The sequence below is a fragment of the Felis catus genome, chromosome B4 (assembly GCF_018350175.1).
Source record: "Felis catus isolate Fca126 chromosome B4, F.catus_Fca126_mat1.0, whole genome shotgun sequence".
NCBI classification, from domain to species: domain Eukaryota; kingdom Metazoa; phylum Chordata; class Mammalia; order Carnivora; family Felidae; genus Felis; species Felis catus.
In genome coordinates, this window is record NC_058374.1 from 9,839,930 (window position 1) to 9,856,232 (window position 16,303).

Genomic DNA, 16,303 nt, shown 5'->3' on the forward strand with positions numbered 1-16,303 from the left:
TTATTATGTGTCTCAGAGAAGAATGTTTTGGATTGAAATTTTGAGGTGACCTATTAGCTTCCTAAACTTGTGTATTGAAATTTCTCCTGATGTTTGGGAAGTTCCCAGACATTATTTCTTCAAATCAATTTTCTTTCTATTCCTTTCTCTCTCTCTCCTTCTGAGACTCCAGTAATGTCTACGTTATTCTTTTAATGGTATCCCATACCCCCCATAGGCTTTTTTTACTCTTTCCTTTTCTTTTCTTTCTCTCCATCTTGTAATTGGGTAATTTCCGTTGATTGGTCTTCTAGCTCACTTAGACTCACTTCTGCTTGTTCAAGAATAATGGTCAGAGCTCTCTGTTAAATTCTTTAGTTTACCCATTATATTCTTCTGATCCAAAATTTATTTGGCTCTTTTTATATTTTCTTTTCTTTAATTTTTTAATGTTGATTTATTTTTGAGAGAGAGAGCAGGGAAGGGGCAGAGAGAGAGGGTGACACCGAATTCGAAGCAGAGTCCAAGCTCTGAGCTGTCAACACAGGGCTTGAACCCATAAACTGTGAGATCATGACCTGAGTTAAGTCGGATGCTGAACTGACTGAGCCACTCAGTCACCCCTGGTTCTTTTCATATTTTCTGTCTTTTTGTTGAGCTTCTCCTTTTGTTCTTGCATTATTTTTCTCCTATCATTAAATTGCTTATCTGTGTTCTCTTTTATCTCTCTGAGTATCCATAGAACAATGAATTTTTAATTATTTCTCAAATTCTTTGTCTTTGGAGATCACTGCATTCCTTTAGTGGCATCATGTTTTCCTGATTTGTGTGTGGGTGTGTGTGTGTGATCCCTGTAGCCTTGCACAGTTGTCTGTGCATTTGAAGAAGCATCCACCTCTTAAAGACTTTATGGACTAATTTTGGTAAGGGAAGACTTTCCCTTTGAATGGGGGCATGCTGGCTTATGCTGTGACCCTGGATCTAGTGGTGTAGGGTGCCAAGTACAGGGTTGTGGGGTAGTATCAGGTGCAAGGTGTGATGCCCCATTTGGGTCCATGGTATCCACAGTTGTTTGGCTCTTGGCAAAAATTGTGGGGATTCTTCAGTAGCTACAAGTGCTGTTGGGCGTCTAAGAGGTGCCTCCAGGACTTAGTTGGACCAGAGCAGACATCAGTAGTGGCTACAGCCAGTGGTATGGACACACTTGGCTCATGGGGCCAGTTTCAGCTGCCTGTGTGGTGGCAGAGGCCTCTCATAGACACATTCGTAGTGATGGAGGTCAGGAAAGGTAGCAAGGGCAAGGGCCAACTATGAGCTTTCTGGCATCTGCAAAGCTATGGATTTCAGTATGGTCTCCTATGGCTTCACACTCTACCCCTCAGAAAACCACAGACAGGGGTAGGGCTGGGAGGAATGCAGATCCCCATCTGGAAGGATCAGCTGCAGGTAGGCACTAGCCAGTGATAGAAGGCAGGGTCTGATCTGGACCTGCAAGCAGCTGCGAGGTCCCTGGATGTCACTGTGCTCTACTGTGGCTGCACTCTCTCCCCCGGGACGTGCACGCTGAAGTGGAAGCTGTTGACAAGAGTTGGGCAGGGGGCTTGCAGGTGCACAACTTGAGGGGCTATTTACAGGTGGGTGCAGTGGTGCTGGACAATGACAGAGGCAGGGCCTGATCAGCACCTGCTGTTAGCCGCAGGGTCCTTGGATGTTGGTGGGCTCTCCTCTGGTTGTACACTCTTCTTCCTGTGTGTTCACGGTATAATGAAGGCCAGTGATAGGTTGGATTGAGAGCATGCTGCAGTGAAGCCGAGGGAGGGGGTGCTACCCATAGGTGGACATGGTGTTGCCAGTCAGCGACAGAAGCAGGGCCTGATCTGGGCCCACAAGCAGATGTGGCTCTGGCTGTCAGTATATTCACCCATAGTTACTCTCTCCTCTATTTGTGTGTGTGCGCATGCACACACTGTAGCAGAGGCCAATGACAGATGTCATGCCAGTGGCATGCAGGTACACAGCTAGAGGAGGTAACAGGGCTGAGGGTCAGCCAAGAGCACCTAGGCTGGGGTCTTGTGCTGAGGCAGCTGTGGAAGCCCAAGCTGGCTGTGGGCATATCTCCCCAGCTCCTGTTGGGTCAAGGAAGGACTCAGGTGGCTTAGGTATTATACTTACCCAGCCTTTGATAACTTGTCAGTTGGCTCCAGTGAAGTTGGTGGGGGGGTGGCAGAGGGAGGCAGCTATTGTTAATGAGCATATGTATGCATGGGTCAACTTCTTCAGTGGCAGAAGATTCTGATTTGTCTGCAGGGCAAATATCTGTGAACTGCAGTCATTCCCACTGTGTGTTTGCTAATAACAGCTTCTGCATTTCTTCCTTTCTCCTATCCAGCTCTCTGATGACATGGCTGGGGTAAAGCTCAAGTGAGACCTTCACACAGTGCCAGAGGAGGTTGGGTGTCTTTCACTCACCTCTTCCTGTCTTGATGAAAGGAACCCTTGCTAGTTCAGAAATTTCGCCTTGGTGTTGAACAATGCAGCTTGTGGGAGCAGGGGGCGGGCAGTGGGCAAAATGAGGTGTTCTTCTTTCTCTTCCGTGATTATTCTGTGTTTTGTGGTTGTTGTTGTCCCATGGCATTGTTAGAACTTCCTAAGTGGATTCTAGAGGTCTTCAGGAGCTGTTTGCTGTTTTCGTTTATGGTTAGCTATCTAATCATTGATCTTTGTTGGGGAACAGGAATGCTGGGATCTCCTACAGCACTATTGCTTTCCTGAATCCTAAAACCTTAAAGCTTGTTTACCACAAAATCCATATATAAAAATCAACTGTTTTCTTACACTAGCTATGAGCAGTCAACAATCGATCATTTTAAAATGCTATTTACAATAATATTGAAAAGTAAGAAATATTTAGGAATTAATTTGAACAATATATGCAAGACCTCTTTACTAAAAATTATGAAATATTGCTGAGACAAGTTCAAAAGGGTCTTAAGAAATTGGAGAATATAACTTGATGATAAATTAGAGTGTATAGTATTGCTAAAATGCCAGCTCTCCCCAAATTCATAGGTAGATTCAGTATAATCTCAGTCAAAATCTTAGCAGGCATTTTTTTTTAGAATTTTATGAGCTATAGTAATTTTTTTTCTTTAATGCTTTTTATTTATTTTGAGAGTGAGAGAGTGAGAGAGAGTGCGCGCAAGCCGGAGAAAGGCAGAGAAAGAGGGGGAGAGAGAGAATCCCAAGCAGGCTCCACAGTGTCAGTACAGAGCCCGATGTGGAGCTCAAACTCACAAACTACGAGATCATGACCTGAGCTGAAATTAAGAGTCAGACGATAAACTGACTAAGCCACCCAGGTGCCCCAAATCTAGCGTAAAATTTCTTATGGCAATATAGAAGACCTAGAGTAGCCAAAACACCTTTGAAAAAAAACAAGTTGTGTGTGTGTGTACAACTAATTTTTTAACAAAGTATAAAAGTAAATTGAGAATAGTCTTTTCAACAAATAGGGCTATAACATTGACATCCTTATAAAAAATGAAATTTCCTATCTTCATTGTACCATATACAAAAATTAACTCAAAGTGGATCATAGACCAAAATATGGTGTGCCTGAGAACAGAAATATAAAATCTGAAAGTTTAAAACTTCTAGAAGAAAATGTGATAGAAAAACTTGTGACATTGGATTCAGCAAAGATTTCTTGGCTCTGGTACTAAAACCATGATTCATAGAAGGAAAAAAATTGAAAAATTAGACTTCATCAAAATTAAAAATTTTTGTTCTTCAGAAGACATTGTTAAGAGAATGAGAGAAAAAAACAGAAGTCATGGAATGGAAGAAGTTATTTGCAAAGCATTTATGTGATAAAGGACTTATACCCAAGGTATAAAAAAAGAACTTCCACAACTCGATAATGATGAAACAGCCCAATTTAAAATCGGCAAGAACCTAAACACACTTTACTAAACATGATAGTTGTAGAGATATGGTACCTAAAGATTTGTTAAAAGGGTAGATTTCATGTGAGGTGTTCCTACTGCAATAATTTTGTTTTTAAGTGAGAAGGATGTATAGTAGCAAAGGAGAAGATATTCAACACCATTAGTCATTAGGGAAATATACATTGAAACTACTGTATACTCCCTGTTGGAATGGCAGAAATCTAAAAGACTGATCATACCAAATGTTGGTGAGAATATAGAGGAGCTGGGATTGTCATAAACTGCTAATAAGAATAGAAAGTAGTACAAGCACTAGGAGAATCAGGGGACCAATTTCTTGAAGAGTTCAATATGTAGCTTCCATATGACTTAGACATTTTACTCCTGAATATTTACAGAGAAGAAATGAAAACAGACGTCCACACAAAGACTGGCACGTGATTGTTCATAACAACTTTGTCTAGTCACAAACGGAAAACAACTCAAATGTCCAGACATAGGTGAATGAATAACCAAATTGTACTATAAGCATACAATGAAAAACTACTTGATGTGAAAAAGGAATGAAGTATTGATTCACACAACTATATGAATGGACCTCAAAAAAAACACGCTTCATAGAAGTCAAACAAGAGTACATGGTGTTTGATTCCATTCATATGAACTACTAGAAAATGCACACCAATCTGCCCAACAAGGAGCAAACCGGTGATTGCCTAGGGCTAGCGACTAGTGAAGGGGAACATAGGCGTGAGGAAAGTTTGAAGATCATGAAAATGTTCATTGTCTTGATTATAGTAATGACTTTGTGGGTATCTTTGTCTCTTCAGGCTGCTGGGAGAGAATACTATAGACTGGGTGGCTTATAAATGAAAGAAATTGATTTAAGTTCTTGAGACTTGGAAGTCCAAGATCAAGGCTTTGGCAGATTTGGTGTCTAATGAGACATTGCTTCCTTGTTCCTAGATGTCTTCTTGCCATGTCCTCACAGGGCAGAAGAGGTGAGGAAGCTTTCTAAGATCCCTTTTATAAGGGAACTAATTCTTTTCATGAGGGCTCCACGTTCATGACCTAATTGCCTCCCAAAGGCCCCACCTCCAAACACCACCAAATTTGGAAGCATGTGTAATGCTCTGTAATAGAAGTCTGTAATAGAAGGCAAATGTATGAGTTCTAATTCATCAAATGTTACAGTTTAAATATCTGAAATTTATTGCAGTTCAATTACACCTCAGTAAAACTTGCAGGGAGGGGGATCACAAAAGATACAGCTTCCTGAATAACATATCCCTTTTTATAATCCTCAATTTTAAGTTATTAATTGTCTGGTTATTTATTTAGGGCCTACTATACTCCAGAAACTGTCCTCCTTGTGAAATATGGTCAAGGTCAAAACAGTCTCTGCTTTCACAGAGCTCTGTCTAGCAGAGGACATGGAGACTGGGCGAGTCACTTCACAGATACTTAGTGCCAAAAATGGGAAAACAAAACAAAACAAAACAAACAAACAAAAAAAAAAAAAAACAGTGGGTCTCTACAATGGTGCCTGATTTAATCTAGGAGAGAGGACAGATCCCTGGCCAAGGAGTGATGTGTAAGAGAACTGTGAAAAATAAGTAGAATTTCCATCAGATGGGACAGCATGTAGGATGCCTTCCGGTGAGAAAGAGGATGTAGTCTGGAGAACTCTGCTGGAAGGTGGAGACAGAGAGAAACAAAAGTGATGCTAGAGAATCAACCGGAGCAAAAATACATGAGGCTCTATAGGTTATGTTAGGGATTCAGATGCGTATCCTAAAGGTGATGGAAATCATGTTGGACTTTAAAGTGACATAATTAGATTGGCTATAGAGGAGAGAGCTGTGCCCACAGCATTGACGCAGTTCTGGAATTATGATCATAAATGCCATGTTGGGTCAGGGTCCACCTGGCTTCAGATTGTGTGTCTTACAGAGACATTTTCTAGGTGGGCATGGTTTGTGCTTGTCCACATATCAGAGATGCATCCCGATGGGATCTCCGTTTTCCCATATGTGTTTCCCATCAGGTAATTAACCTTTTCATGAAGCTTTTTATGGCCCCTTGTATGTCATGTTCCCGTCAGGGATATAATGCATTATATGTGCTGACTATAATATAATGTTTTGTGTTATTGATCCTTATAATACTTTGTTCCAGCTTGAATTGATGATAATGAGTACTCTGATGTACTAGGAAAGCCTGTTCATCCTCTCTTTATACCCTTTGACTTAAACTCCGATTATGTCAGAAATAGTTGAATGGATGTCACCACCAGGCTAAACTTTACTCTTTCATCAAGCTTTGGAGGAAGTGAAAAGTGTCCTGTCCACAAACAGCTGCTGGGCACCCTGTCACTTAGTCAGTTACCTCCACATTAAAGCTGACCTGTAGAAATGGTTACTCTCTGCCAACACTTCCCTGCTTGCCCTTCTCCCTACTCCCCGCCACTCACTTTGCCCACTCCCAGCTTTTTCCATGCATTCCACATTATCTGATTTACAGATAGGAAGAGATGAAAAGGGTAAATAAAAAACAACTTAAAATTTTAACACATCATTGTCATTTGGTATGAAAGCCAATGGTGTACTAAAATAACTAGATGCACAATTACCACATTGGTGAGTGAATTTTCAATGCTTGCTGCCCATTTCTGTTGGCATTTCAACCTTCTGCATGATGACATTCCCTGATATGATATGGAATAGCAAACATTTTGCTTGCATATTCATTATTGCAATTCTGAAAATCTAGGTATGTTCTCATGAATATTTAAAATTTTCACATATGACATTACATATTATTATTGTTATTACTATTATTATTTTAAATATTGATTTATCTTGAGAGAGAGAGAGAGAAAGTGCACATGCAAGAGCAAGGAAGGGGCAGAGAGAGAGAGGAGAGAGAGAATTCCAAACAGGCTCCTTGCTGTCAGCGCAAAGCCTGATGCGGGGCTCAATCTCATGAACTGCAAGATCATGACCTGAGCCAAAATCAAGAGTCTGATGCTTAATGGACTGAGCCACCCAGATGCCCCAGCATTACTTACTATTTTTTAAGAGATAGTACATACTATTATGTAAGATTAGATTGGATGAGTAATGGATATGTTATGTGATACAACTTGTTAATTATGTTTTAACTATTTATTGAATCATACACACCAAATTTGAAAGAAATCACATAAAAATTGGTTGGTGTTATCTAATGTGAAGAGATTGAAAAAGTGTAGTTCATGAGGACATTTAATTATATTTAGAAAAATCAGTATTTTCATACTCTGCTTTGGTTGTTCCAAATTCAGAATATTTATCATGAGCCCAGCTTTCCCCCCATAATAATATGAATAGGATGGGAAAAGACAGAAAGACTTACGGGATTAGGGAGACTTCCCCCAAACCAATATTTATAACTTTTTGACTGCCCTTGAAACTTTGTAACCTAGCTAAGGATGCTATCATAAGATGTGGTATGGGTAAAGGATCTGCTTTCTTTTGAAAAGAAGAAGAGAATTTTAGAAAAGAGGATGGGTCTAGAAACCAATGAGAAGATTATGCCACCTGTCAAGTATTGTCTTTCCATGGCATATCCAAAAAAATGGGGAATGAAATCCAGATAAATTTGTGGACCCTCTGCATACATTGGGAAACAAAATCCAGAAGCCTGTTTATCACTCAACCACTGAAAGTCCCCACCTTGACTGATAGACTTCTTCAGGTTTAATGCCCCTTTAGAGTCAGGGTCCAGTAACCCCAAATATTTCTATTTCCCTTTCTGAGAGACACAATGACTTGAGCTAATGCCTCCAAGTCCCTTTGAGAAGGAAAGGAGAGAAGCACTGACAATCCACATCTGTGACAGCTTAGCAGGTACCTCCTCAAGAGGGCCTGTCATCATCCCATCCTACAGAGGATGTCTGCAGAGCTCTCAAAGGATGGCAGTGCTCCCCTCACCAAATACTGCTCCATGATTCTGTGGGAAGAGTGTCCTCTAAGTCCTCCCAGTTGAGTGAGTCAATCACACATTAGAAATCCATTCCAACATTCCTGTTTCCCTGAGCTGTTAGCTGTATTCCTCTGCATTATAGCAAGGAAATTGCACATTTTAGTTTCCTTTAATGTAGACAAATATAACTTCCAGGTTTTAGTCAACTATGTGAGCAAATTGTGAGGGCCTTTCTCAGTTGCTCAAGCTAACATATGGAAGCTAGAATTCCTCATAAGTGCACCAGTACTGATATAATTGGCCATTTCAAACTTATTTTCCCTTCACGCCAGACAAATATAGGTATAGTCCATTGATGCACATGTATATTAATTCCTGCTGATATAAACTAACCACATTTTGCACATTTTTCAAGGTGTAGGTGGACTCGTCCCAGGTCAGTCTTGGTACCCACTTCCCTGTGTCAGGTTGGATTTGACTCCAGTATGCATGTGGAGACCATGAGAGGTAGTGGACCTTTTGGGAACAAGCATCCCCTTGCAATGTAAGAGCATCACAGTATCCTTATGCTAGGAGAATCTACGTCCTCCTCAGAATGGGATGGAGGAGCACCAGCTAGCTGGTAAGGAAGGTCTAAAGGGACTTATAGGGAGGATTCCTCTGAATCCACCTTCATTCATCTCCATCCCAATTCTTGGGCACCATCTCTCCCTACCAGTGCCCTAGCGTTCACATGAGAAACTTGGTAAGGATGAGAAATCAGTTTGAATCACAATTTGGAACTGAAAGAAATTATTTTATGCTAATCATAGAATTGCCTGTCCCAGATTCTCTTACAGGGTGCCTGGAGGTGTTCCTTTTTTCTTTCTAGCTCTCCAACACAATAATAAAAAGTGGTTAGCATGGTCTTTCTAAATGGCGACTTTGTTTTCTAAAGTGTTCTCTTTTATAAGCACATCATGTCGGGCAGCATTTGGGGCTTATGCCTTAAAAAAAAAGTCCCCATTATGAACATTGTAGTAGGTTTCAGGAGATTATTAAAACAGTGAAGTAAAGGCTAGTGTTCTCTATTCAGAAGTTACCTACGTTAGTATGTTAGGTTCTGGAAGCAAATTTTTCTTAGACACTTGACTTAAAATTGCGGGTTTTGCCTCCAAACAGTGAGACATTACTTTGAAGAGCCTCAACCTAAATTCTTTGACTCAGTGTGAATATCAGAGAAAGCTCAAACTAGCACACAATTCGGTTTCTTGTATACTGACTATAATGCCTTAATTAAAAATATCCTGTTACTTTTAAGAGCAAATACAATTACTTAGCCAAAAAAAAGGGGGGGTGGAGTTTAAGCAAATGCACCTGTGTCCTTGTTACTACCAGAGACCCCCCTGAAATGTTCCCTAAGTCTCTGGGCTTTCTGACTGTGCCCTTTGTCCTACTCCATCAAATTCTTTCTATTTCTGGCCAATTTAAGGTTTCAATGGATTATAAACAGCGCATTTTACTAGAAAGAAGACATTAATTTTCATCCTTGGCATTTCTAATTATCTCTGGAGTTGTTCTCCATTCATGTTTGACAAGGGATATGACTGGCTTTCTGCTTCTAGTCTCTATCTTCTATATCCCATCTCTGTTTTCTTTCCATTCCTTGGCGAGAAAAAAGAAGCCCATGCATTTTTTGTTTCTTGCTGAAAAATAGAAAAAAGCAAGATTGTGTCTGTAGACTAGCTTTCCTAATGGTGGTCTATTGATATCAATAGAGCATTCTCTTGCAAACTCGTCTACTTTAGGAGGTCATGCGTCTTACCTCATGATGCTCATCAATGTCACAATTTTACACAGATGACTGAAGAAAACATAAGAGTAGTCTACAATCTCTAGTTAGTTTAATTCTGTCAACCAGTTTTCTCCCTTAAATATTTTTCAAGTAATTAAAACTAAAATGACTTAGATGTAAAATATAGAATTGTTTTATTAAAAATAAGAAAAATTGGCAAAACTCTGAGGTAAGATCATGTGAACAAAAATCTAGAAGAAACTTTCTGTATATAAGTATTATTACTGGACTATTCTCTTGAATTATAAAAGAACATTTTTCAAGTTCTCATGATCTAGGAGATGATAGTTCAACCACTATGTATGTAACCTAGTCTTAAAGATAAAATCATGAAACATTTTGGATAAATTCATAAATACAAGCAGAATCATTAGAAATAAGAAGATGTTGCATATAAATAAGTAAACCAAAAACAAAAATCCTCACCAGTTAACTTTTCACTGCCACTTGCTAGACCTTCATTATCTTTTAAAGTACCTTCCAAAATGTGGTTTAAATGCGCCTGGAGTTTTCATTTTTTCCAAAGTAGTTTCCGGATTTAATTAGCATTCAATATAGTTCTTAAATGTTTGAGGAGTTTGGTTATGGGAAATATGTTATCTCCTTCCAAATCCAGGGACATAAAACAGTCTTTAAACACATTTAAATAAAATTTAAATACTTTTAACAATTGCAACCCAAAGTGTATGTTTTTAAGAGCTGTGAGTAATTTAAGAGGCTCAGAGGCTTTGTCTTGAACAGATGCGTGAGAACCATCTGAAAGGGAGCACATCTAACAGGGAAACAGCGGATGATGAAATTATGTATGTATTTATAGTACTTATATTGTTCATGAGCTCTTTATATAACTACCTTTTCACTTGGGGATTTTTTTCCATGGTGTGTGTTGTGATCTTATCTGTTTGCTTTTCTTTTCTTTAGGGACAATGGGTTATTTAGTATCTCTTTTAAAAAATGTGTTTAGGGGTGTGCATTTTAACAGCTTTTTCTAGTTGCATTATTTGCCTGATTTCCTCTCTGTGACATCTCTCCCTTATAAAGCAAACAAAGAAAATAATTTGGGGTTTGCATAGAAGAAATAGAATATTGTGATATGAGTGGGTATAGAACAAACCAGAAGTTTTAAGTATCTTAAATGGGTTTTGCCAGAAATCTTTGCTTTTTTTTTCTTTTTGGATTTATCATAAAATTAATATTAAGTATTACTAATAGGAACTTTAAGTTAGTGTAAGCCTTCACTTTGAAGACCCCATTCTCAGTGCTTCCTATGTGTTTACATACATGCATTATTGTATTTAATCCTCGCAGTGACATAGAAGACAGATGTTATTGTGCCCTTTTTTTCAGGTGAAGGAACTGAGACCCAGAGGCTGAACAGTTCCCCCATAATCATATGGTCAGAGCATAAAAGAACTGGGAAGGTAGTCTGATTCTGTAGGACTGAAAACCCTGTGCAATTAATGACACTCAGACCATGTAAGCAGTAGTATAAGGATTAGTCCGTAGTCCTAGGTGTAAGGATTTGCAAGGGCTGGAGGTAGAGAAGAAAACATGGTGAAAGTAGTAACAGAAGTAATAACAAGAATAATAACACTACACGATGGCCATTAGAACCAATGAAAGGCCAGGAATCAACTAGGGACTTCACATAAAGTATATTTATGTTCCTAATGACCTAAGGAATGGGATTTTTATTCCCATCCTGAGATCACAGAATTAAAGTCAGGAAAATTAGGTATCTCATTCAAAGCTACATAGCTAGCACACTATAGGTGCACGAGTCCAACTGAGATCTTCGTTCCAAGTTCTATACTTAATCTGCTGCCTCATTGTAAACTGCATTGTCTCCGTACCTATGATTCCATCTCAGAAAACCTGTTTGATGGAATAGCAGATTTGTGTTTTTTTTTTTTTTTATCTTAGTGTAATGTGCCATTTCTACAGCACAATGATTGGAGATATCATTGTATTTACAGACCTGTTCACCCCATCCATTTCCATTTAAAAGAGAAAGAAAAAAAAACCCACTTTCTGAATATAGTGGAGAGGGACTGGCCACAGGTGTGGAACTCTTCCATGTAAGCCACAAATCTCTTAGCAAATGACAATATTCTCACTGGACAAGGATAAAAAGTATGATACTAGGTCACCAAAATTTTGAGATTTCTCATAATACTAACAGAAAACAGAGCAAAAGAAATGTAAAGTTATCACTAAAAGCCTCATCTGAAGGCAGGGTTTAATTAAATGAATGATAGCACGCAGGCCAAATTATTTCATTGCAACCTAGAAATACTGGAGTTACCAAGGCCCGAGATCTGAATGAAGAAGAAACAGACCATTTTTTCTAAAACTTTCTTCAAGATCTGAAGGAAGTAATCCTTGAGTTACGCTGTTAAATGTTTGGATTAAAAGTCATCAGATTGCATCTATGGATGCTTTCCATCTTGGATTAAACAAACAAACAAAAAGTATATCTGTATGTTGGTGTGTATACTGTATCAGTCTACTTGGGCTACCATAACAAAATACCCCAGACTGGGTGGTTCGAACAACTCAGATTTGTTTCCCACAATTCTGGAGGCTGGAAAGTCTAAAATCAAGGTACCATCAAGGTGCGTTTTATTCTGAGTCCTTCTCTTAGCTCATAGATGGCTGCCATCTCCCTCTGTGCTCAAATGGCCTCTTCTTTCTTTGATGTCTTATCTTATAAAGGCACTAAAACCATCAGGAGGGTCCTATCCTTGTGACCTCATCTAACCTGAATTACTTCCCAAAGGTGGCATCTCCAAATGCTATCATAGTGGGGGTTAGGTCTTCAACACATGCATTTGATGGGGGCACAAACATTCAATCCATCACGTCCTGACCCTGGCCTTCCAAAATTCATGTACTCGCATGTAAAATACATTTATTCTATCTCAGCAGCCCCAAACGTCTTGGCTCATTCCTGATTCAGACAAAAGTTGAAAGTCCCCTCTAAATATCATCTAAAATCAGATATCGGGGAGCCTCAGAGTACAATTCATCTTGAGGTAAAAATCCGCTGCAGCCATGAACCTGGGAAGTCAGACAACTTACGCATTTCCAAAATGCAAGGGGCAAGCGTAAGATAGACTTGCCCACTTCAAAAGGAAGAAACAGGAAAGAAGGAAGAGGTAGTGGATCTCACTCGAATCCAAAACTTAGCAAGGCAAATTCTATTAGGTTTTAAGGCTCAGGGATAATCCCCATTGGTTCTGTGCTGTCCACTGGAGGGCAGCATCCTCAGGGCTCAGACCTCATGGCTCTGTGAGGCCTCTGCCCATACACCTGGAATCAAGGTGGAGGTAGGCGGGCCACCTGCGCCTGGGAACTTTGGGCCAGTGTGGGGGTAACCCTCATGGTTGCTGAATCAGCTCTGGGATCTTTCTTTAGCTCTTGAAAGATATGGGGCGCCTGGGTGGCGCAGTCGGTTAAGCGTCCGACTTCAGCCAGGTCACGATCTCGCGGTCCGTGAGTTCGAGCCCCGCGTAGGGCTCTGGGCTGATGGCTCAGAGCCTGGAGCCTGTTTCCGATTCTGTGTCTCCCTCTCTCTCTGCCCTTCCCCCTTTCATGCTCTGTCTTTCTCTGTCCCAAAAATAAATAAACGTTGAAAGATAGGTCATATTCACAGCTAAATAGCTCTACAGTCCCATCTTGCAAAATCCAGTAAGTCCAGGAGCCTTCCTTCCGTTTCACCTTCTCCTTTAGTTCAAACTGGCGGAGACTGCTGGTATAACCCCACCTCTATTCTTGGCTTATTAATGAATCACACCCATAATTTCTTTATAAACTCATTTTCTTTCTTTCTTTTTTTAAGCTGTATTTAAGAGAGAGAAAATATGCGCGGGGGGAGGGGCAGGAAGAGAGAGAGAGAGAGAGAGAGAGAGAGAGAATCCCAAGCAAAGCCTGATGCAGGATTCAAACCCACAAACCTTAAGATCATTACCTGAGCCAAAGTCGGACACTTAACCCACTGAGCTACCCAGGCACCCCTATCAAATGGTTTTCACCCGTAGGCTTAAGTGTTCTCTTCAGAACAAACTTTTCTCATTGTTTTGCAAAATAGAATTTTCCAAGTCCTGAAGTTCTGGTCCCCTTTTGCTTAACAATTCCTTCTTCAACTCCTCTCTCTCTCTCTCTCCCTCTCCCTCTCTCTCTTCATATTTTACTATAAGTGGTTGGGAGAACCAAGCCACATTTTCAACCCTTTATTCAGAAATCTCCTGAGCTAACTATTCCTGTTTCCTCACTCACAGCTGTCCCACAATACATAAGCACACAGTTCAGCCAAATTCTTTGCTACTTTGTAACAAGAATGGCCTTTCCTCCAGTTTCTGGTAGCGTATTCCTCATTTCCATCTGAGACCTCTCCAGAATCACTCTAAACATCCATATTTCCAGCATGCACCTCAAAACTCTCACAGTCTTTACCCACTACCCAGTTGCAAAATGGTTCCCACGTGTTTGGGCATTCATTACAGCAGCACCCCACTTCTCAGGACCAAAATATGTCTTAGCTTGGGCTGCTGAAACAAAGTACCACAGACTTGGTGGCTTACAAACACAAAACATAGTTCTCAGAGTTCTGAACGTTGGAAGTCTAAGATTAGGTGCCAGCATGGTTGAGTTCTGATGAGAGCTCTCTTCCTGGCCTGTTGAGGGCCACCTGCTCACTGTGTTTTATATGGTGGAAAAGGAGCAGGCAAGCTTTCTACTATCTTGACTTCTAAGGACAGTAATCTCATCATGGAGGCCCCACCCTTTGCCTACATGTAAACCTAATTACCTCCCAAAGGCCCCATCTCCAAATTCCACCGCATTGGAGGCGAGGGTTTCACCATATGCATTTTGGGGAGACACAGGCATCCAGTCCATAATATATACGTACATACGTACATAACTATTACATGTGTATGTCTGTCTGTGTGTGTAGCTAGCTAGCTAGCTAGCTTGTGTAGATTCTAACTACATATTCCAACTATAGATGCAGAAATACCATTAGTAGAATCAAGTATAAAAATAGGAATGATGGCACTTCCTTTCACTCTTAACTTGCATATTGCACCTAAGCTGTTTTTGAAACAGCTGGCAGAAGTGTTACCTTTTCTTCTTAGTGTGAAACTTAGCCGTGGTGAAACCAGCCATTTGTTTCTAATCAGCATTACAGATAGACTGACAGCGATAGCACCCAAAATTAAGCCTCCTGTGCCTTTTTAGAGAAGACTGGTCAATACCCCATTGTGTTATCTTAAGGTTAAAATCCACTGGTCACTGTATACAAGCCGTCTCCGTTTGTTACAAAGGGTATTAGGTAGTAATTTCATTTATAGTGTGCTTCTATGGCAATAATTGTGGATATGTAAAATGCATATCTCTTGAATTATGTCTACTCTAGTGTTATTCACATTGGTAAAAGATTTGGGGTATCAAATGGTAGAGGATGTTTAAATAAACCACAGTGTAATGACATATCCAATGTTACGGAGTTGTTAAAATGCTAATTTTATTTAAACAAATGAGAAAATAGAAATGTGGGGGGAGAAAGCATAACTGGATTGGGAAAATGTGGTAGAGTGAACAGAAGTACCTAATTTCCCTGGCCACCAAAATTTCTCCGAAATGTCAGGTAATAAGTGGTTTTTTAAGAAATTAAAGTCGTAAGTTCACTGGAAAACAAGGAAAGACTGGTAGAAAAAAAGTTTCTGAGGAATTCCTAAGAGTTAGAAATGAAGTGAGATCAGAGTCATAGAGAAACAAGAGTAGAGAAGATGAATGTCCAGCACGCATACAGGAAGAGACCATGGTGGCTTTGGGGGGGGGGGTTCGGGGAAGCTCAAAATTACCTAGACCAAGGGCAGGAGGGAACCATATTGAAATTGAACAAGGAAATGCAGTCTGACAATAAGCCATTGATTTGGTCAACCTTAAGCCATTTGGACTGAGCAGAGGGCAATGTGTCTGCATATGACCAAGCATCAGCTGTGACTCTTGGGTACAAGGCTCAGGCAGATCCCAGGGTGGGAGGAAGAGCTGTATGTCCAAGGCAGACTTTCCATCATGTTCATCAGATGCAGGTCCTTATACTGAGATCCAACCTCAACTAAACCTAGTGAGGCAAATCTCACAGAGAATCATGATACAGTGACCAAGAGTTAAACACACACACAGCATTAAAGAGACATGCAAACTGGCATGCCCAAAAAACAGTGCTTTCACTGCAAATTGAATACCTCCAAATAAGGTCACCTGTGATCCTTTTAACTTTTGTGTGACATATGGAAATTTAAACATATTTTCAAAATAAAAATCTCAGACTGAATTGCTGAAAATAACCAATGAAACCAGTCAATGAACTAGAATATCAAAGTATTTTCCCAGAATGTAGTACATTTCTTATGAAGTGAACTTAAAGTATCAAAGAAAAATAGAAAGACACCTAGGATATATCCAGAAATTCCACCAACTATTCAAAAGGCAATATTGTGTAAAGCTATATGTGTATATACTTATAACTATGTTTATATGTATATTTAAAGACATACCTGACAGGCTA